Source organism: Aythya ferina (genome assembly GCF_964211825.1).
Source record: "Aythya ferina genome assembly, chromosome: 5".
In the NCBI taxonomy this organism is placed as follows: Eukaryota; Metazoa; Chordata; class Aves; order Anseriformes; family Anatidae; genus Aythya; species Aythya ferina.
Window position 1 is genome coordinate 8,611,265 of NC_140301.1, and position 23,700 is coordinate 8,634,964.

General features: G+C 36.5%; 1 long non-coding RNA gene across 1 annotated transcript in view; it reads left to right on the top strand.

Moving 5' to 3' along the window:
• The window catches only part of LOC311438102, a 177,440-nt gene extending 155,916 nt beyond the window's left edge, over positions 1-21,524 (top strand). The window contains exon 5 of the long non-coding RNA XR_014693922.1: positions 21,408-21,524. This is a non-coding gene — a long non-coding RNA (uncharacterized lncRNA). The remainder of the gene's footprint in view (positions 1-21,407) is intronic.
• The last annotated feature ends 2,176 nt before the right edge of the window (positions 21,525-23,700 follow it).

The window sequence follows — 23,700 nt, forward strand, 5'->3', positions numbered from 1 at the left end:
AAATTAGTGTTAAAACAGCCTATATTTTAAGTCACAGTTTCATACCTATCACATGGTAAATTTGACTAATGATAATTTCCTCTGAAACATTTATTTGAATTAACTTTAATCTATACTATGATTGTATTTAAATCCTTCTGTTCTTCCTTTCTCTACCTGATTTAAGGAAAAAAAAATATGGTCTTGCCAAAAATAAGATCTTTTTTTTGTATAGAAACAAACACGCACTGAATTGAGAACATTGTGGCTAGTTTGCTGTGTCGTCGTACATGTGTTCTGACAATCATTATAAACTCAATTAACTTCAGTGGGAGGAGGTTTGAGCAATAATGGGTGCTTAAGCTTTTGGAAGTTGAGGAAAAAATGCTGAGAGATTTGAAACCCTAAAAAAGCAATAGTGGACAATATCATAGATCTGTAAATGAACCATGTATCATAATGTTTTTGCAAGACTAAGTTTGAGCTGCCTGTTAAATCAAAGTCATCACTTAATAGCTTTCTTTCATTTTTTATTTTATTTTATTTATTTATTTATTTATTTAATGCTATAGGTGTTACTGTCAGCAGTGTGCTGATGGCAAGTGTTTATCTGAACTAAGAAATATGAATAACCTTAAGAATTGTAATTATAATTTAGCCTACAGGCACTTAATGACCAAAATATCAGCAGATAAATGCAGCTTTTTTTTATGACACTTCACGATGTAAAAAACAAAGCAACCTGCATTTTATAAAATAAACAAGAAGCTCTCATTGACTAATACTGCCTATTGCCTAATTTTAGGCTTGGCTTTTGGTCTTCTCCATATATGATCTTTTTTTTTTTTTTCCTCCCTTTAGCTCAGGAACCAACATACAAGCTGCTGTTTACCAGTGATGTCCATACCAATAGCAAGTTCATTCTTTAGTTGTTTTTGCTTTAGTTGGCAGTGAGGGTAGGTAAAGTAAAATTAATCCCTTGAGTGTGTGTTTTCTATAAGGAAGATTAATTTTAACACAAAGACCACGTGTGTGTAACTACAGTATCATCATCTTAATTTATTTGACCAGTCTTACTCAAATGTCCAGGAGCATACATCTGTAAGGTATGAGAGTCAGGATTTCATCAACAATAGGAAAGTCGATAGACAAAGTAAGGTAACACTTGATTCAGATACTCCTGAGTACAGAAACTTTTGAAACTCCAGACATATTTTTTTATATAAGTAGTAGCTATTAAAAAAGTATCTGTAAAAGTATCTTTTTTATATAAAAAGTATTTGTAGGGTATGCCTGGATATAGGTATTCTGTGGGAACACATCTTGGATCATAAATCATTGAGCCTTCATCATATTCCCTAGTGTTTGTATTGCTTGTTATTTATGATATGCAAATCATGTATTGTTGAGTAAAAATGCTGATGTTCCTTGATTGTCTTGATGAAATGTATATGTTTATTTGTTGACTGTCTTGTTACTGGTTTGGGGGGTGATATTAAATATCTTTAAATTTATGCACAAATGGGATGATAATGCCAATGTATATGTCCAGAGTACTAGTAGGAAAAACAGATGCATCTTTAGGTTAATGAGTGCTACATTCTGCTTTCACTAAGATATGCAAGTCTCTCAAAATGAAAGGGAGATGTTCCAATTTCACACTGATGCTTGCTTGGGCAGAATTTAACACTGCTACAGATCATGCATTATATTTTATTACTTCAATACTAACATAATAAAGACCAAAGGTAAAATATTCAGTGTTCATCTATACAGTGATAGCAGTTTTTTTGCTATCATTTTTCTGCTAACATTTTACACTGTTGTCTAAAGCACTACTCTCACTCACATCATAGTGATAAGATCCCAGCAGTCTCCTGAGATGTCGTGTTAGTGCACAGCTATAGGAACCTGAGCAGTTCCAGTGTCATTTTAGCCAAAGGGGATCCTTTGAACTTCAGGCCTGCCATCTTATTTTGTCCATCAAAAGTGTCCGTTTGTTGCTATGGATGGAGAAATCTCAATCCTTACTGGCAAAGGCACTTTGCTTAGATAGTTAAAGTTGTTTTGATGGGACAATATTACAGTTGGTCTAGGTCTGGTGTATTTGGAAGAGAACAAGGCCAATCTGCAGACCCTTGCCTTGTATGCCATTCTAATGCTGAATTGAAACAGACTGAGTCTACTGTTCTGTTCAAGCACCTCACTGCTAAGCTGCTGTTTTAGCCAACAGTGTGTTAAGTGAGCTCACAGATGAGGTCTGCCAAAAAACTGGACGTGTTGAGTGCCTGTCCTTCTTTACCCAGGGCAGTGGGCAGTGTTTGATCTCCTTTTCAGTAGACCAGCTCTGTGGTTCTTATTAAAATTGATACAATTTCTCCCCTTGTCTTCAAACTTAATCTTTCAGGGAACTTTAATTATGTACTATGCCTGAAAGAAGAGTAAGGCAATACACTCCCAAACCCCAAAATAATGCTCTTTCACATTTCAATGTGTTCTTTGGGGCCATGTTCCTCCTTTGCTCATACTGGAGGCGTTTATTGTATTTGGGGAGGAAAAAAAATAGGATCTGTTGGTAAAGGCATCATGATTTATGTCAGTGGGTAGCATTTGGGCAAGCATGAGTCTTTATTTTTAAGTTAGCTTTGAACCAAATGTTGCCTGCTGCAGATTTAAAAATGGTAAAATGATAGCATTCCCTCAATGAATCTGCTGGTCGTGCCTGGTAATGTCAGCAGTGACTTGTATCTGCTTCTCTGCTATTTAGCTCTCTTTGAAAATATAGTTAGGCTGTCTTTTTTAAACCAGACTTCCACGCATTTTCTAGTTTTTCAGTGAAAAGTTTGCAGTAGGGTGGGCAATGAGGGTGGTCAGCAAGGTGAAGAGACAATATGCTTTGAGGAGAGTGCAGGCTGGAAAGCTCAGAACATCAGCAGAAGGTAACAAGAGTTTGCTTCAACCTTAGCGATTCTAGCATGTGATCTGAATGAACTGCAAGCCCCTAAAGAGTTAAAAGTGTTTGTTTCACAGGAAATTGGAAGAAATTTATGTGCGCAAGTGAAACTGAAAGGTCGAATGTGTGACTCATATCTATTGACAGATGGAATGAGCATAACATAAGAAGACAGTGACTAGAAAACAAGCAGGTTGTGTGAAAGTATTTTTAGAGACTAATTTCTACCCAGCTGTGTCTTCTATGAATGGAAGAAGTTTGTCAAAGTTACCTACAAGTTGCCTAATAACTACCTGGTGAAAATGAATTACACTGATATGATTTAAATGGATACTTATTCCATTGGGATGAAAACAGAATTAACATTTTTAAGAGCTCTACCTGAGATTTAAAAACTGTAGGAAAACAAGATTTAAGAGAACATCTAAGTTCCTATTAGTGATCTTTAACTTTTAAATACCCACTTACTTTACCTCAGTTCCCCTGTTGACTCCTACTTCTGTGTTCTCTTCCCCTCTCAACCTCTCTCTTCTTCAGCTTAAAATATCAAAACCTACCCAACTTGCTTGTTATATAATAATGACTCACACTCTCATTGGCTTAAACTTTCCCAGTCTTTCTTTCGTCTCCTTTTATGTTGTTTAACTTGAGATTTAGCCTCCTCAGTTTTGGGTACTAGACTGTGGGGTTTTTAGTAAGTTCCACTGACAAACAAGGGATGCTGAAGCTAAGTATATGCAATTTATTTAGGCATATGAGAATGAAGAGTTAGCAGTGTTTTATTTGATAAAATCACTTTGCTGGACAAACAAAACCATCTTAAAATCTTCAGCAAAATATGACCCCAAATTTAGATATGTCACATAGTAAAGTACATATGAGTATCTACTTGCCTGTTAGGAAGAGCAAATTGGGCATACAATGCAATATATGTTAATTGCCTTGTGCATTTTATAGGCCATAGAACTAAGATTTGAGGCAACAAACTCAAAATTTAAGAATTGTAATTTATTCTGTTATTGCCTTGATATATTTGTGTGATCACAATCATATATGATAGACATCTGGAAATTTACATTTTCTGTTGATGAGTAAAATCTTTATGGTAAAAGTTAATGTGCTGATTTCTGAGTCTCTGCTCCTATCTAGGTGAAAAGATTATGGGGGCAGAACCCAAATCTCTATGAACTTGACCACAGACCATGTAGGGGATATGACAGCTGCTTTGTGACCAGTCTGTGGAGCTCTCTCCATCTCCTCAAGCTGTCTCTTAAGGCATCTCAGCTTCCTAGGCATCCTCACTATGAGTTAGGCTCCAGCTCCCTGACCTCCTGCTCCATAGCCAGGTGGAACAATGTAAATGCCATGCATTGCAAGCTGATTAGTTTTAAGAGCAGGAAGTTGAAAAGGGGGAGAGAACCATTCATTTACCCCAAACTGCAGTATTTTAGCTGTATCTCAATTTGGATTTTTCAAATTGTTTTGTTATGGGATCTCTATAGACATAAGCAACTGCTCGCGTACAGAAGGTTCTCACATGAGCTAGCAGAACAAGAGTAACCTACTGGAATGAGGAAAACATACGATGCTCTCTTTTTACAAGAGAAGAAATCTGTAGTAAATTAAATCTACAGATTCACTGGCATGCTAAATCCCTGAGTATCAGTAAAAGTAGGGCATGGATAAATCCTTTTGTTAGCACGGTATGGTGCTGCAATTAATATATTCATTGGACATTTCTGTTATGACGTAGGATCTATGAAGGTGAAGAGCATCACTTGTTCATTAGAGTGGGCAGCAAGAATCAACAAGAGCAACAGGAAAAACATGTGATGCATGTATATCTTTTTCTACATGTGTTGCACTTATATCTTCTTGAAGTATCTTTTTGCCTATAATCTTTTCTCATCCAGCATATATGTTGTTAGTCTATTCCTTTTCCTGGAGATCATCCAAATACTAGCAGCATCATTTCCTGTTTAGAAACTTGGGGGGCAAAGGCTGTTTTCAAATAATGCTATAACATTCCTACAGGAATTGTGTATTAGGGGAAATATTTAATATGAAAGTAAAGTACTGAGTGATAAATATTAAATGATGGAACTCACAGGGTGAATTTTACAGTTCTGACTAATGGAAATACAACAGCAAATATATAAATTAAGATGTTATGTAGAATTTGACTTATCTCTTTTCAAGTCCTGCTTGTCTTTGCCTTTGTTTTAAAATATTGTTCTCCCAGCAGTTAAAATAAATAAATAAATAAATAAATACATCTTCACTTGCATTCTTACAAAGCAGCGTTTTCTCAGCTTTCTTGAAAAATCTGTAGAAGATACTGCTTCAAATGATAAATAAAAACTGCGACCTAAAATCCCTTGTACAACCAGACCTTACTTTTAAACAAAGGAAGAAGCTGGCAGGTTACTAAAATGTAAAGATTATAGTAGTGGGTGCCTAAGACTTTTTTTTCCTTTTTTTTTTTTTCTCCTTTTAAAATGAAGGGAATGCTCCAACTATTACCAGTAAAAGGTAGAATACACATCCTAATGCATCCTACACATCCTAATACCTCAGGAGTAGAGAGTGGTCCAATGTTTGGTGCAAGCCAGTATTATTCCTCCGCTAGAGGAGTATTTATGCCATTGATGGCAGGCAGATTATTAAGGCTAGCATACCTCTTTTCCCTCCACTTTTTATAATAATTAACAATGAGTACAGAAAAGAGCCCCTGCCTGTGGTATTATTTGCTGTAATCTGTCAAAGCTTTCATAGTTCTTTTTTTTTTTTGAAATCATGTCTGCATGAAGTGTTGTAAAATTTAAAATCCTTCATTTGTTTTAATGTCATTGAGCAGTTGAGTGGCTGCAGAACACTTCAGGTAGGTTTTGGCATTGTGGCAAAAGTCCCAAAGTCAATGGAAAATTTGCAGGTCATTAATAAGTTGTTTGTATACATTATTGAGAATAGTCAAGATACTTAAATGAACAAAAAGAAAATAAAATACGACCTTGTGAGTCTCTAAGTTTAGGAGAACCTGTGGTTGGGAGAAAATCTTGACTATTTCATCAACTAAATTCACTCGAGTCTATTTCTTTTCTGCTTTAGATTCACGTTCTTCATTTTCTTCACTTCTGCAAATTTTGGAAAACTGTTATTGATACTACTGTCTATACATCTTATGTCATTATAATCTATGTCAGAGGACATCCTGCCCTAAACTAAAATGGCAGCTAAGGAGGTGATATAAATACATGTTACTTGGGAAGGAATAAATCATTTGGTGATAAGCCTTACATAGCAGCAAGTTTAATGAAACTCCCAACTTGGGCTATACCTGTGTTGTGGTATGATCATTGAAATGGAAAAGGAAGAAACAGGTGGAAGAAACTAACCACAATCTGAACAGACTTAAATCTACTACCTGTAGTAGACACAGGTTCATACACACGTGCACATTTGCTAACAAAGTTGACTGTCTTACAACAGACATCTTCTAGAACTTACAGAATTCTTTACCCTTTTTACCCTCTTCTTCTCCAGTCTGCTACATTACATTTTTAAGCAAAAATTTTTACTCTCCTAGTTGAAAGTATTATAGTAGTCTTGCACGCGTGCCAGAAAATATACACAGCATTGCAGGTTTTTGGAAACAACAGAAATACTGTAATTAAATTTTAATAGATGCTCTCACTTTGTACAATGACTTGTCTTCGCTATTCCATTATAGGTATTGAAAACTTCACAATCACAGTTATTACAGAGGTAACACAAGCTCCCACACATTCCTTTGGGAATTTTTAGACTGCAGCAGTTCTTCTGAATGCAAAAAAAAAAAAAAAAAAAAAAAAAAAAAAATCCTTGAAAAGGGTTTACAGAGAAATTGATGGAATTTATATCCAGCTAATTCCAGCTAATGGGGTAGCCAGGCATGCTTGTGTAAGTCAGCACAATGATATGTAAAGGTAGCCTTACTGCTTAGATAAAGGTCAGAGGTGCAAAGGTCATATCCCTGCAAATGAAACTGTTGATTCACTTTTCCCCTTGCTTATCAAAGAGGATGGTACAATGCGTGGATGGACATCATTATACTGAAGATTTTTCTGTGTCTAATTAGTTTGTTTATGCTTTTCTGAGGGCTTACCAGCTGTTGGTGTAGGAGTAGCACTGCATGTTAATAGTGTTTCTCTTTTAACCTCTGTTGATGCTTTCATTTAATTTAATGTGACTGTTTTCTTGGCTGTACATATGATAGTATTTTTGGAGAATGCGTTGGGCAGCAGGGTAGGGAGAGAACAGCATTCAGGTGCCTACATGCCCAATGCTGTTGAATATGAATTTACATGACATTGAACAGGGCTGTAATCCTCTCACACGTTTTTTCAGGAACACCTCTTGCTGATGTGCTTGTTAGGTAGCCACTGGTATTTGTAGGTTCACTGAATCAAAAATAAATAAAGATCCGTGTGTCAGAATACCTCCCCAGATGTGTTGGCTCAGTAAGTCAGCTTAGACTTTGATCATGTTTTTATCTGGTACGCTGGAATTTACACACCTTATATCACATGACAAAGCTTCCCGAAACATCCTAGTAGTAGTTACTTGATGCTTCAACACTTTTTAGACTGAAAAAGATGTGTGAAGAAGCTTTAAGGGTTTCCTTCTTATCACAGCTGCGAACATGGCTGAGAAACAAAGAACAAAAGAAGAAAATGACTGAGTATCAACATTGCTGTGCTTCACATCCTGCTGAGAGGGTCAATTCTAGCTAATAGCAGGCTAATCGTTTTACTGTATGACTTGACCATAGATACATGTAACTACTAGTCTGCTAGCTTGTTGTTTGTTGTGCAGTGCTCTGCACTGTTCCACACTCAGTTGATGCAGCTGATAGCTCATGAATTACTCCTCATACTATGATGAAACATGAAATCCAGGCACACATGCAATATTTACTGAACACAGCTGAAATAATAACCCACAGGTTATTAATCTCTGAGTTGGAGCCCTCCTTTGCTTTTAATATATGACACTGAAAGAAAAATCTATCTAAAATCAGTGTGTATGTCATGTGAATGAAAGCAGACATCGGTGGGTTCTCATAATATCAAAAGTCCCTTAGTTACAGCAGTATGCATGCTGTTTGCCTAATAAGTCTGTATGCCTGCTATTGTTTTTTCCTTACTATTTAAATGAACATATTCATTTTAATTGAAAATGCCAAGTGACTAATATGTAACTACATGGTGAAATATAAAAGTTGAGCATTCTGCTGAATGAATTATTTATTTTTTCTGCATAAATCTATATTGAAGTGCAGCTAAGAAATCCACATAATTTATTGCTGACAATGATGAGTGTTTCAGAGATCCAGCGCTTGACAGAGAATAAACTGATGGATATTGATGAAATATATATATATATATAAATGTACATTTATTAATAGGCCATACACGCAGTCTGACACTAGCTGATTTGGAAAAGTACTATATTGTTGATAGTAATAAGGGCAAAGAAACACTGGAGGAAACATCCCTGTGGCTTAATCAATGATCAGCACATGAACATAAGTCAAAGATTGTTTAAAATTGTTCCAAATGAGGAATAACTGACGTCAAGAGGTTGCTTGTCTTCTTACCTGCTTCACACTCTGGTTGCCTGCAGTGACAAAAGTACTAACAACATTTAGAAGAAGTCTTTCACAAACTGATGGCTTTTTTTTCTCCATTTGCATTTCGCTTACAGTCTGGTCACAGATGCCCTCAGAGGGGAGAACTGTGATACACTGGTCAGTCTGTGTTTTGTATGTACCAACAGATAATAAAGCCAGGAACAAGTAATCGTGCATTGTTAACATGGAACTGCACTCATGCACTGACAAGCACAAATGGCCAGTAGCAGTGTTGTTTTCCTTTAGTAGAATGACACGGGTACAGGGCCAAAGTCATTGCATCTCCAAGGCCAAAGATGTTTAGCAGCATCCCTTCCATTGAAGGTGAGCGAAGGGTACCAGGATGACACCAGTCTGTATTGTCTGTACCTACCACTCAGTCTGTTTCTGGGAAGGAAATTTTGAGGTAGAGTTGAAAACAGATGACCAGCATATCAGAGGTGCTGGGGACTACTCTAAATCACATTGGGAAAGGAAATTCCTGACAACTGTAGAGCCAGTATTAATTTCTGGATGTGTTGCATGCTCTCCTTCTTGGACATACTAAATTGAGCTCTGAGTCAGGAAACACTTCATTCCATGGAATTTTTGTGGCTACTCCTAATCACATGACTAACCATCCCTGATGTTCAGAAGTGTCATTTTAATTTAAGAGATCCTAAAAGCAAGTCTGAAGTCCATCTTCTAGAAATGCTGTGCACAATAGGGAAAGAATTTGTCTTGAGGGAAAAACAAATGTGACATGTCTGTGACTGTTTAAAAGTATTGTTTATGTAAGACTTATGTAGTTTTCCATTGAATCTGTTAAAGGGAAATGGAATGCATTTAGAGAAACTAATGTGGGAAAAGGAAGAGTGGGTTGTATCACCCATGAAAAGGGTGGAAGTGCAGTTAGTTTTCTTCCAACAGCTGGTCTGTTTTCATGACTGATTTTTCCCATTAGCAGTGTGGAAGCACAGCACAGAGCAATGAACCCACTACTGCAATGGGCAAAAAAGCTGAGCTGTAAGGACAAAACTAATATTTTTTCAGACTACATGAACAGTTTGTGACATATTACTGGTTCTTCAGTGAAACCATGTCATTGAAAGGGGAGACCAAAAAGAGAGTCTTCTGCCTCTGTCATGAGATCGTTGTATATGATCTTGGAAGTTACCTGATCCTTTGTCTTTTGGTTTTCCACTCTTCTGCAGTTTCTTCCATTTTCAGCCCACGTATCTCCTTCTTGTTTCGAGTAAAGCGGGATTCCAATGGACAACAATCTTTCCCACTCTACAGACCTAATGCATACCCTGAAAGCCACTTATTCTTTGTCAGGAACATTACAGAATTGTCTGAAAAGTATCTTACAGTCATGCTTTTTTTTTTTTTTTTTTTTCTCCTTTGCTGTAGTCGCTTGTTCCTTCAGTTGGATTCATCAGTTTTTCAAAAACATTGAGCATAAATAGATATAGCTGCCTGGACAATTTTCTTCTTAAAATGTTGAATGCATGTAATAATAATTTGTTCCAAAGCCAGATTCTGGATAGTTTGAGTAACCTTTTTCTGTCTTCGTGTCACTGATTTGAAATGGGGAATATAAGATAGCATTTAGATCTTCAGGGGCATTAAATGAGTAAACACATGAAAAAACTACACAAAATATTTGTAGTTTGCTTAATCCTGCTTTCATTATTTCAGTCTTTATCATTGTGTACAGCAAGAATCATAGATGAGAGCTGAGCAACTACAGCTACAAATCCTAGAAACTAGCCAGACAGAAACTTTCAGCAAATTATCAAAGACGCTGTCTTCAAGTCTTTCAACCATACAGGTTCTGGGAGGCCCGCCACACACATCCTTCTTGGGTTGTTGGAATATAGCTGCATTTGTCACTTAGTTTCTCAAATGTTTGAAGATCTCCCAAATGAGTTTTCCTTCTGTCCTTGGTTCTTTCAATTTTATTAACTTTGTTAGAGAAGTGGATAACTTCCCTTGCTTGTGAGCTGGGTTAAAGCCCCAGCAAGGTTTTTGTTGTTGTTGTTGTCAGTTGGGTTGGTTGATTTGTTTGTTTTTTTTTTGGCACCTTGGCTGGATAGGTAAAATTGCAGTGGCTGGCATTCCCAACTAGACATACCTGCATGTATCCAACTATATCCCCATCTGAGATAATTTACACGATTTAAAACAAGCAAACAAACAAACAAAAAAGCACAACTGAAATGAAAGATGAGTTCTTTTATTTTACTGTCTGATAATCAAGAGTTCATAATGCTCAGTAACTGCTTGTAAGTAGAGGCATTCACAGGTGTTCCTCTCCCTTAAGGAGTGAGGCTTTTGTGCCTTTCAGTTGCTACAGCTTGTTTTCATGTTTATCAGAAAATGCTCTATACAGAAGGCAGCTGAAGAGAGTTTCTCCATGGAACAAAACAGGATTCTTTTTTTTTTTTTTTTTTTTTTTTTTTTTTTTTAATTCATCTGTATGAGGGGAATTATGATAAAGGCTGTTTTTCCACCAGGCAGCCATATACTTATAAAATGGCCCTGCAATTTTATTTCTAGAGAAACGTTGGCACCTAGAGTCTGTCTATGAAGGGAACCTTGGAGAAACCTAGTGAAAACAAACACTCACACTTTTCAGAAGTAGTTAGATGGGCTTGTAGTCAGCCTGGCAGCTATGTCTCTTGCCTTCTCTTGGTGAGGCAGGGCCAAATGGACTAAGAAGACATTGTGTATCCATTTCAATCAGAAAAATGGGGCCATTGCTTGTTTTCTGTGTGTTTTGTTGTTGTTGTTTTTGTTTTTTATGTTTACCTGATGAGAACACTAGGTCCAATTTTCTTCTGACCACATAAACATTTAAAACAACTTTGGTGGGTAAAGGAGTGCATGTGATAGGTCTATGTGCATCTATTATGCTGTAGGATGGTGGTATCAGGACCTGGTCCATAACTGTAGTTGAACCAGGTACTATTTGGTAGCACAATAACTAGAAATATCAGCGGTCAGCTGCTATACTTACTGTGAGTCTCGGTGTCCATATACAGTCTCTTTTTCTCACTGGTCAGATTTTTGCATTTATTTGGAACAACTACTTTAGGGTATGAGACATTCTAGCTGAGTTGTCCATGTGTTGCTAAATCACCAATAGTGAAAACAGTGAGCCTGACTTTTGCTGACAAATATATTTTTAATGATTATGCTATGGCACTTCTCTGTCTTGGGAGATAATGTCTGCCTGAATCACAAGGGCACACTGAAACCATACAGCTAGAACTCTTCTACAGGTGTTTGGACAAAATCTCTCTCTCTCTCTCTCTCTTTTTTTTTTTTTTTTTTTTTTTTTTTTTCCTGCATAGAAAATTCTTTTGGTTCTTGAAAATGGCTTTTATTTGTTAACATAGCAAATACACTTCCTGTGAAAATGCGCTTGAATGTAAGCTTAATATAAAACCCATTTCGAAATAACCCCTATTTTATATGAAGTCTATCCCTACTGAACTTCAGCTAGGTAAAGTAAATCTTACAGAAACAGATTAAATAGTCACACTACTGAGAACAATACATGGTATCAAAGATTTCATTTCCATATTGTAGCTTCATTTTCCATTTTACAAATGGGGGATATGAGGTTGACGAAAAAATGAGGAAGAGAGCAGACTATGTTTTCATTAGCTGACTTTCACCGGATTTTCCTCTCTGTAACACAAAATGTAAGAATCTCAAAAATCTCCTTGTCTGCTAATTTCTCTTGTTAATGTTTCTAATTTGAGCCATAAGGGTGTTGCATATGGTGGCAGAGCTGAGAATCAAACTCCTATTCCTGAAATTTGGGACAGTTTCTTCCTTTAAGTCTTCATTTAAATGATTTCTGTTATGTGCTTTTGGGTAAAGCAATAGCCTGAAAGCAAGAATATTCAGAGTGCTTTGAGAAAACAGGGTTTACAATGGAAGTTTCTATGGTGAAAGTGACTATTTCCTATTTCATCCTTTGCACAATACCCACCCACTGAAGCTACTTCAGCCTGGGTGCCAAATGAATTATTAAAAGTAGAATCTGGCCCCAGTGATATCAGACAAAACTCTCCCTGACTTTGGTGGAAGCGACACTGTGACTTGTAAAAACAAATGCTGTGCCAGTTCTGAAAAGAGAGTGGACCTGGGTGTAAAGATCTGTTTGCATTATAAAATATGCCCCAAACAGTTTTTGTCAATGTGGCTAAAGACATCTGTTTTTAACTTTTCAGCTTTCTTCTAACACATCAAAATCAAACTCTGAATGTTATGATCTTTTATTAAAAATGCGTTAATATTGCAAAATAAGAAGGAGAAGTTATGTAGGCATAGTTTGTAATTTAGCCAAATAATACACAGACACAGTAAAACGGGTTTATTAGCAGTCTGTCTCACACTGCATGTTGCTTGGGTTAGGGGAGTTAACAGCAAAGATGGTGTAATCTTACAAGCTGACTAGGGAAAATTACAGAATCCCTTCTGAATAAACAACATTAGAAATTCATTTTTTTTTTTCATATACTTTTTTGTCCTTCCTAAAAAGATTTAAGTTAATCAAAACCTTGGAGATTAAATAATTAAACCTGTAGAAAACCACATTTTTTATTGCTAATTAGTCATAGAGAGGTGCCATTTTCATAGGATGCAGAATCCCTAAATTTAGCCGTGGAATATTACATTGATCACACACAAAAAAACATCATTGATTCTCTGGGGAAGGGTTGGACGTCAGTATGTGCGTTTTGGCTCAGACCACCTTTCACCTATTAAAGGGGGTTCCGGGAGATTTTTATCCTTGCTGCACATAGCAACAAAATGTGATTTGCCATCCTTAACCCTTTGAACATTTTCAGCATCTTAGTAGGATGATTCACAGTTACTCAGTTACCTTGCTTTCATGCCCTGTATTGTATCTGAAATCTTTATTCCAAGAGTGCTGCATTTTTATCCTCTGCTGCTCTGTCAGATTTTTAATGTATGGTATACATGTTTAAATATTTAATATGCACTGAAGCCATTACAGCATGGCTGTAAAAAACCTGCATTACTACACCTTCCTACTATGACACTTATTCTTTTCTTTAATTGAGTTGTAGTGTTCGTAAATAAAACTCTAAAATTAAACCCTGACAGAATGCAAAATACTGTATTTTGCTTTACCTGTTTGTTTACCAGTGACAGTGAATCGAATTTAAACATTGTGCAGAACATTTTTATTGCTGTGTAGATTTTTGCCATTATTCAGTATGATGTTTCTCAGATCATTTTCTTCAGCAATCACTAATTAAGTGTAAGAGGCATGCTTCCAGAAACTCCTGAATTTTAATCTTCATGTTTCTTAATTGGTTGATCAAATATTACACAGAATGTAGAAAAAATATGGGACACACTTAAAATACAAATATAGAATTTGTGTAATTGATTTGTGTAATTGTCCATCTAATAAATTATGTCCAAACGTTATGATTGTTCTCACAAACACTTAAGGATGTGTGCTTACATGCAAACGGTGGAAATTGTCCATGTGTACATGCAATTAAATATTTTGTACACATAATTGTCCATAATGATTTTCAAAAACATGCACAAAACTGCATTTTCAGAATACTTTTGAATATAGACATATGTTTTGATTAAAAAGAATAGAAGCTAGCTATATTGAGAAACATTAGTGATATATAATCAAATTTTGTAGAAGGAAAATTTAAATAAATCAACATCAGTACCACTGTCATCTGCCTGTAGCATCACCCTTCTAGGTTCTGAAATGATGCAAGGACTTTCCTCCCCATTCTCTCTCTTTCCTGGTGGGATATTCCTGGCAGCTGAAGTGCCTAATATTTTACCTGCTTTAAAATGTATTGCATGATTCTGCAGAGTCAAGGAGCTTCTGGTAGCTCAGGTAAGCTTTCAGCAAGGATCTAAACATTCTGCTGCTTAGCTAAAGTGATGTTTTGATATTCAATACCTCTTAATTTTGCTTCATTCTTCTCCATCTGAAAAAGCATCTACACTAACTCAGTATTATTTATTGAAAGAAAAACTAGAGTAAAAAAAAATGTCAGCTGAGAGAAGCCTATAACTCTGATATGTTTTTTTCACATATCAGAGTTATAAGCACACTATTGTATTTCTGAACTGCAAGGTCCAGCCAAAGATCTGTCTCTGCTTTGTTCTGTACAATATGATTTAGTTTGGTTTAGTTGAGTTTTATTTTCCAAATCCTTGGGCTCATAAAGGCTGGGAAGACCACAGAGACAGATTGCTCAGGCACTGAAGAGAGAGAATGCCTTGTGCTAGTTAGCAGCAGCCACTCTGCCTGATTTTGTGAGAGGCAGACAAAAAGAAAGAATGAGCATATGCAAGAAATACTAGTCATGGTGATTAGCATGCAGTTGGCAAGCAGTGGAGCTACATCTATGTTAGCAGGTAGACAAACAAGAGTGGATCTGTAGAGTAAAACAGCTGGTGCCAAGGACCCGGCAGCCCCATTGGGCCTGTATTGTAGTGGTTTTACTTCAGCCTAGCCCCATGGGCTTCTGCCTGCCACTTCGCAGCTGGAGTGCAGTATTTGAGCTCCTGTAGCGTGTCTTCCCATGGAGTTTCATCCGGACAGAATCCAGTTCACGATGAGTGAGATCACTCCGTGATGTGAACCAAAGCACAGTAAATGGGAATGGTCAGAGATAGATGTTACAAGGATTCTTGTAACCTGTGCTGACAGAAACATACCTCCATTGTTACTTTGTACATATCAGACACAAATATGAACCTGAACACTGCCGAAAAACTTCTAGGAAAAGAATGTTTACAACTGGATTATTATTTGGCTTTTACATGTAGCTCTGAAAGTAAATGAGCACAGGAGAATCTCCATGCTGAGAGATCACCCTTTCATTCTGACATTTTCCTCTGTGCAGCAGTCATGGAGGTGTTTACCTACTTGCTGTGAAATACCTTATGTGGTAGTTTCATATATATTCTGAAACTTTGAAATTAAGCTTTGGTTGAAAGAGAGATTGTGGAATATCCTTAGATCAATTCAACTTTTCAGATGGTGACAAAGGATATTTATTCTCTTGAGTGACAATCTAGTTTAACAGAGTAATTAAAAATAGTAGCATAAAGTTTGAATGGGACCAGTATTTCCTTTTGCAAGTGGAGCACCCAAGAACAATGATGTACTGTGAGGACTGTTCACTGAGAAAAGGCAGAGTTTGACAAATTAAAAGGTGGATCAGGCAAAAATAAAAATACTTCATTTCACTGCTGCCTCACCTGTAACAATGAAATCGGTACCTTGGGAGACTGACAGATCTCCTCCTCCTGGCCTCTTCCCCCTGCAAAGTTTCCTAATGTATGTCCTTGCTTGAACATTTTCCTTAGGTCTTCCAGTTTTCTTTGCTGTTCTTCTAAGCTTTAAGTAGTAAAGGATGTAAGGACATTTAGAAAGGACAAATGCTGTGGCTAAAGGTTGTAATCACCACAAGGGGTGTCATACTCCTGTGTTTTTTTTCTCTGTTTCTGTGAATATTATGTGCCTTTTTACATAACGAACTCCGTTAAATTAAGGAAGGGGTAAGCTGATCAGTAATAAAAATGTGAGTGAAGATTTAGATGCTGTTGCCAAAGCTCTTCTCTCAATTATCAGCAGTAGTTTTATGTGAACAGGAAAGCAGCTGCTAGAAGTAATATTCAGTGAAAAGCAGAAGGGCAGACTAAACATTTACTTCATAGAGTTGTTTTTATCTAGAGGTTGGATATGCATCCATTACACGTGGCTGCAAAGGCTAAACTGTCCTTTTTAAAACACTCCATCTGCAGTATGTCAAAAATAGTAATGTCCTGTACATGCTTAAATTTTTGGCACCAAAGTAGCACCTTAATTTCTTTTACAGTAAATATATAGATATATTACATAGTGAAATGTAGAGCAGATGTTTCTAAAAATGCAAAGAAATTCCAGTCTGTTCATGTTGATGTAGTAGTTTCAGTCTTTGAAAATAGAACTACTTAGGCAATGCAGTCATGCTAGAACTGAATATTTGAAGAGTCTAAGTATAAAGTTAAGACCTCGTATCAATGGGTATGGCCATGACATCTACAAATAAAAGGAGAGCATATTTGAAATTACCCTACAGAAACAAGAAAGAATTCCTTTTTAAAAAGTTTTCAGAGTGAGGGACCATTCTTGTATTCAGAGTTCCAGCATAACAGGCTTGACTCATCGACAGATGACACATCAAGCACAGGGAATTTGAAAAAGCACTGCTTAACCTCACTAAAAAAAATCATACTTTTGAGAACAGGAAAGAAGGAAAATTGCTTTCTGATCCTTGACTCCACTATGCTCAAAAAGGGTAATGAATGTTCTGATAAAACATACTTCATTGGACAAATAAATCTGGTGCAAACTGACAGTGTTATGTAAAGGGATGTCCAAGTCTGTTTAAAAATCATTTTGAAATGGAACAAAAACATACAAACGAAAAACCCAACAGGAAGCTAGAAATTAAATTTGCTTGAGCATTTTTTTTTAAATTTTATTTTTAATATTCTGCAAACCAAAATGTCTGATACAACTAGGCAACTCCTGTTGTAGCAATTTATTATAAATGGGAAAGGGCGTGCTTTAATCATAAGAAGTGTGGTGTAATTGCTTTTTGTTGTTGTTGTTCTGTCATGTTTTCTAACTATTAATGAGCTTAGATAGATGTTTGAAAAGTTTGGGTGGCCTCAGAGGCTAAATGCTGTCTGTGTACTAAGCCGAGTAGGAGTTGGTCTGCTTCCAGCTTAGTGGCCGTCAGGATGGATAAATGGCCTGGAATTACATTGCTATGGATATTTTGTACTTCCCCCTCCCCACCAAGTTATTCTAGTATCTGCTTGAAAGATTTTGTGTGAGTTACGGGTATGGCACTGTGTTCTTGGCTTTGGGATTAGTTCCTCTAGGAAAAGAAATTTATCATTAGGTCACAATAATGTTCAGAGATCTCAACCAAGATAGAGAACTTGGCACAAACCTTTTACATACACATTGAATTAGTGCTTACTTCACATACTTCACCTATTGGAGCCTTGTTTTTTATACAATTCCTTATTGTCTATTTTTGCTTATTTTTGTACTGTTGGAATAGCCATTTTTCACTCAAGGTTATTGGAAGAATTTATTTTTTTTTTTTTTACATAGTTCAGGTAATAAAACTGTGTGACCCTAAGTAAGTGACATGTATTAAGAAATTAAGAATTTTAAATCAAAATTAATAATAGTTCTTGTTTGTTTGTTTTTAATGAAGGTGTTGCAACTGTTTTTGTCCGATGTTGTAGCTAACATTAATTTTTTTCAGATATGTTTTCTCCATTTCCTTCCTTGTCCTGCAGGGAATTTGTATGTTGTTGTTAGCCTGATGAAATTAATTTCTCCTGGTGCAAATAATATACCTCTTTAACCAGAAATAAAGTGATGTATAAAACATAGTCATGCATAAAATATTCCTGGTAGAAACATTTTATAAGTAAGGTCTCTAGGAGGAGGGATTTTCTTTAAACCTCATTGGTCAGCCTTTTCTTACATTTGTTTTGCTACATCCAAAAAGAGTCAACTCTGAGCTAAACCGAGTGTTTCCATTAGAGCTGTTTTTGTTTGTCAGGAAGGGATTCCTGGCTGGTGCACTCAAGTGTGATTTAAAATTCCAGATGACCTTCATTTCTGGTTTTCAGATTACTGGGCGTATCTGATAAAATGTGTGTTGCTCCATGGTTCAAAACAACAAAGGTGGTATTGAATTATTTGTACTGCTCATATAATATAGTAATGTTGCTAACAAATCTGCATCTGGAATTAGATGGTTCCTAAGAGAAGGTCCTTCCTTTCTTGTCATGGCCCTGTTGCATCCTAAGTAAGACTAAATGGCTCATCTTTCTTTTTCACCTCTCTTTTTTAATACCTTTCACTTGTTCTGCATAGGGAGAATGAAGTTGAGTTGCTAACTAGTACTAACGATTTATTTAACTCCCCACTTCTTCCTCCCACTTACAGCTCAGTAATGGAGCACTGAGTGATGTCCTCTCCAGCACTCTACTTCTCACCCCCCTGACTACTTCTATGTGTCGCAGGATAAAATATTCAAGCAGTTGTGATGTATTGTGAGTTCATTGTGTAAACTAATTTTTTAACCATGTTAATCTGTAGGTAAAATAGAAGACAGTTTAAATGCCTTTTAGCTTTTTAAAATTTAAATTATTTGTAAGAAAATCAATATCTAGTTAAAAAAGAATGAACTACATCTTCCGTTTCTGATATAACAATGCCAAAGCAATTGGCTGTTGTCCTGATAAGGCTGTCTTGAATAATATCATAGTGTTACGAAGGATACTGTTGACAACATTTGCAGATCAGCAGCTCAAGGAAGAAGACTGCATATGTGTTTTTTTCAAGTACAGTTCAGACCATATCTAGAATACTTTGGACTATACCTGTGCAGTATGTGGAAAATTGTTCAAAAGCAACCAAACCAAACCAAACCAAAACAACAACAACAAACAAAACCAAAAAAAAACAAGGCTAGAACTCTATGGAACCACTCATCAGGTGAACATTTCCAAGAAGGAGCATTCCTTCAGACCTGACATACTAGAGCAGTATGGTACCTTACATCTTGTTTACAGCTTTAGATTAGTTAGAACATAAGAGATGTATCAGATGGTTATTTTTAAGCAACCGAATCCAGCTGCTAAAAGCAATCACTTGTCATTTGAGATGCAATGGAGACAGATCCATGAGGCTTACAGATGTGATCTGTGGAGACCCATTACCTTCTGGATTAGCAGCTACAGGCCAGTGAAAATATCATAGGCCATGTCAAGCCTCTTAAATAAGTTAAACCTTTATGTTTACAAAGTTTTAATGCACCTCAAACATCTTTTCAAGTCAAAAGGATAGTAAGCATCAGAGTTACTTCTTTAAGTACTTTATATAAACACCTAGAATTGAGTCAGACTGCAGAACTGGAATTGTGCATGTCAACGTTTCCTGTGGTTACCCACATTTATAAAAATGAATATAACTTATTGCAGTTGGATAATGTATCTGTTATTAGCAGTTTATGTGACACAGCTAGCTCTTACTTGTTTTAAGAATAGTGTGTGAACAGACCCAACTGATAAAAAAAAATCCATATTTTGTAAAACATTTCATTTTGAGACAGCTTATTCACACCACAAAAAAAAAAAAAAAAAAAAAAGCTAATTGTATCAAATGGTCAAATATATAAATCAGTGAAAAGAAGGTTTTGAAAAGAGTATTTACTCGGGCAGATATTTTTTATGGAAGTATAAATTTTATATAGAAGTATAAAATAAAGCATGTGTTTAGGAATTATGCATGGGATTATGTAGGAAGCTATTCACAGAAATGTAAGGAAGGCAAGCCATTCTAGGAAGCAGGTCTACTGTGACTAAAAAAAAGTATGTCCACATCCCATGAGCTTCTTGCGAAGAAAATTATTTACTCGTTCCGGGTGGAATGAAAGGTTTTTACTAACCAGGTATTGCCTATTTTAAGAACCACATGAGTTTCAACTCCTAATTTTTCAGCGAATGATCTAAATGCAGCATACAAGAGCATCCATTTGGGAGATCTTGACTTAGTGAAGTCTGACAGCATGCAAAAAGGCTTGGAAGTGTTTGCATTTTCTTCACACTTGCTGAGCAAACTGACAAAACATTAAGCATCACAAGTGTTAACACTATTTGTTTACGATGAAATACTAGGTTTTGCTGCAAGAGTAGAAAATAGCAGTTGTGAAATATCACATGGTACAGCTAAAGAAACTCTTGGGAGATTTACAAAAAACCTAACAAGACAAGAATCAGCAGACGAAAGATTTGCCAGCCAGCTGCTTACTTTTAAATTTGTGATGTACAGTTAATATCTCTCTTTCCCTTTTGTAAAAGTAGGGACTTCTGCATGTCTGATAAAATGTGTTTTAATGTTGTTGTCCAGAACGTTATTGTATACAGGTAAAACAGTTTAATATGAAGTTCAAGACTATTGGCTGCCAACTGTCTGAGTGATATTTTTAGTACTACCTGGATCTACATAGGAGGAAACAAAACAAAAGCAAAAACATCTACTTTATGTAGGAGAAATAAGGAAGAACAAACTTTTTTTTATCTGCTTATCACTTTTTGTGAGGACAGATGATTTGAAAGAAATGATTTTTTATATATGTGCCAAGCCTACTTTCCCTAATATGTTAATCACCATACATAAAAACTAACATTCTGATAATCTTTTTAATATATTTATTTCTCAGTAATTCTCAGCCCTTTATTGTCTTCCCACTTTTGGAGCACAGAAGAGTATAAATTGGCATAAACCTAGTCAAGAGTAATTTAATGTCTATGGTCAAACAGGGAATTTATCTGAATAAGGAGGGCTCTCTTGGACTCCCTCCTAAAGCCTCACAGACCTCATCACTATGTATAAACACAGTACAAAGATAATCTTGTCAGGGAGCCATGAGATTTTCATAGAGAAGTGAAAATTACACGTAAGTACGTTTGAAAACTGTGTCTTGTTTAATTGCGTGTCTGGAGATGGATTCTGATGTGCCTGGTTTTGGGTACTGACATTTGAAAATGTTAGCCTTTGCCTAGAAATTATTCCATGTAAGATCTGTTCAATTAGCAAAATATTCTGTCCAAATATCTGTCATGGTTAACAGAACCAACACTGACGTAGTGTCCTATATTCCATTCATTTCTTATATTTTCTAAAATTCTTTGTGTTTTCTTTTTCTTTGGTAGGAATAAAAGTGGGTAGGAAAATTGTACAAGAGTTTTTTTCTTAGTACTTCTGACCTACTGAAGCAGCAAGAGTTCTAACAGTTTCAGGCAATTCTGCAGATGCAAGAAATATCTTAGGTAAGACTAAAACTTTGTAAATATGCAAAACTTGTATTGCTTTCTTCATGATAAATTCTGTAGAAATAAAAAGCTTGGGCTATACTGGGATAGAAAAATACCGAAATGTAAAAAATGTTCAGAAGTGTTTTTTTTTTTGTTGTTTGTTTGTTTTTTTTTAAGTGGGTATTCTAAACTTCTGAGATATTTCAATTTAATTTCTAATTTTTATTCTCTTCACATTTCTTTTTCTCAGTGAGAGAGATGTAAAGCTAAACAAGCATGTATGAGAGATGGAAATGGAAACACAGTAATTTTTTGTTACTTTTTCTATTGTTTCATTAGAATTTCATTTTTAAATATTACTTGTAAGAATCTCAAACCCACATTTTCCTGTACTTTCACTTGAAATATTTCACTTTAGGCCAACTACTGTGTTAGTGTTGGAGAAAAATGTCTGCTTCGTACATGTGTAGTGTAGCAGTAGGGAAGCCATGCATGTTCTGGGAGAACAAGAGACAAGAGACAACAGGCATAAATTAAAACATGAGAGGTAGCCCTTGCTCTGCGCAGAAGGTTGGACTAGACGGACTACCAAGGTCTCTTACAAACTGGGTTATTCTTTAAGATTCTGTGGTCAATATTTTTTGTGGTCAAGCGTTTTTTTTTTTTTTCCTCTCAAATTATTAAGCGTGCAATTTGTGGTGGTTTGTTTGAAAATGAGTATGCGCAAGATTTGAGAACTGGAAATGACTGAATATTAAAGAAAACCAAATTTGATATAGGTCTTAGAACACAGGCTGTAGTGCGTTTTTAGTAGTGAACTGAGTATCTGAACCAGTGTTCCAGGAGCATGGTGATCTGTGTCCACATTGCCACTATCCTATATCACACAGGGACATGAAATATTTGGAAAGGAAAACTTTAACTGGTTCCATCTATCACTGATGAAATGAGAGAAAGGATCCTACTTTATGGCAGAGTCTTACATGGAAAGTACTGAAGTTAGATGTGTTAAGCTAAAGCTAGTCTTTATGATTACCTCTCAAGTCTCTAACTTTGAAATTCTTGATATTTGGACATCTGCAAGACACTTGTCTCTTTTATTGAACAGAATAGCCTTACACAGATCATCAGTTCCAACCTCCTCATCACTCCGGGGTTAACCAACAGTTCAAGTGTGTTATCGAGGGCACTATCCGAATGCCTCCTGAACACTGACAGGCCTGGGGCATCAACCACCTTGCTAGGAAGTCTGTTCCAGTATTTGACCTCCCTCAGGGTAAAGAATTTTTTCCAAGTCTGACCCTCCCTGGTGCAGCTTTGTGCCATTCCACGCGTCCTGTCACTGGCACCTCCCTCTCTGCTTCCCCTCCTCAGGGAGTTGCAGAGAGCAGTGAGATCACCTCTCAGACTCTTCCAGACTGGACAACCCAAGTGTCCTCAGACTCTCCCCACAGGACTCTACTCCAAGTTTTTTCTAGCTTTCTTGCCCTTCTCTGGATGTTTTCAAGGACCTTAACATCATTGTTTTGGAGCCCAGAACTGCACGCAACATTGAAGGTGAGGCTGCACCAACACTAAATCTAGCAGGAGGATCACCTCTTTAACCATCTGGCTATGCTGTGCTTAATGCACCCCAAAGTGCAGTTTGCTTTCCTGGCAGCCAGGGCATGCTGCTGGCTCCTGCTGAGCCTGCCAGCAACAGCACCCTTTCAGCAGGGCTGCTCTTCAGCCGCTCAGCTCCCAGTCTGTGCCTGTCGGGCATTGTTCTGTCCCAGGGGCAGCACCCGGCATTTACCTTTGCTGAATTTCATGCTATTGCAGATTGCCCAGTGCTCCAGTCTGTCTAAATCCATCTACAAGGCCTCTCGTCCCTCCAGAGAGTCAACAGTACCCCCTAGTTCAGTACTGTCAGGGAATTTGCTAAGGATGTGTTTCACGCTCGCATTAACAACAATTTTGAACAGAACCAGCTCTTATATCTTTTTTTTATAGACCACACTACATGTGGAATGATAGAAAATGCAGTTAGAAATACAATTACGCAGGTATAAATAGTTTTCAGTTAAGTGACAAGTTTGGATTTAACTTTCATGATTTTTAATGCAGATAAAATATGCCAAATTAATACAACATGGGCCTTAGAGTTGCAAAATGATTTTATAACTCTCTGTAAAAGAAGTATTAATTGTTT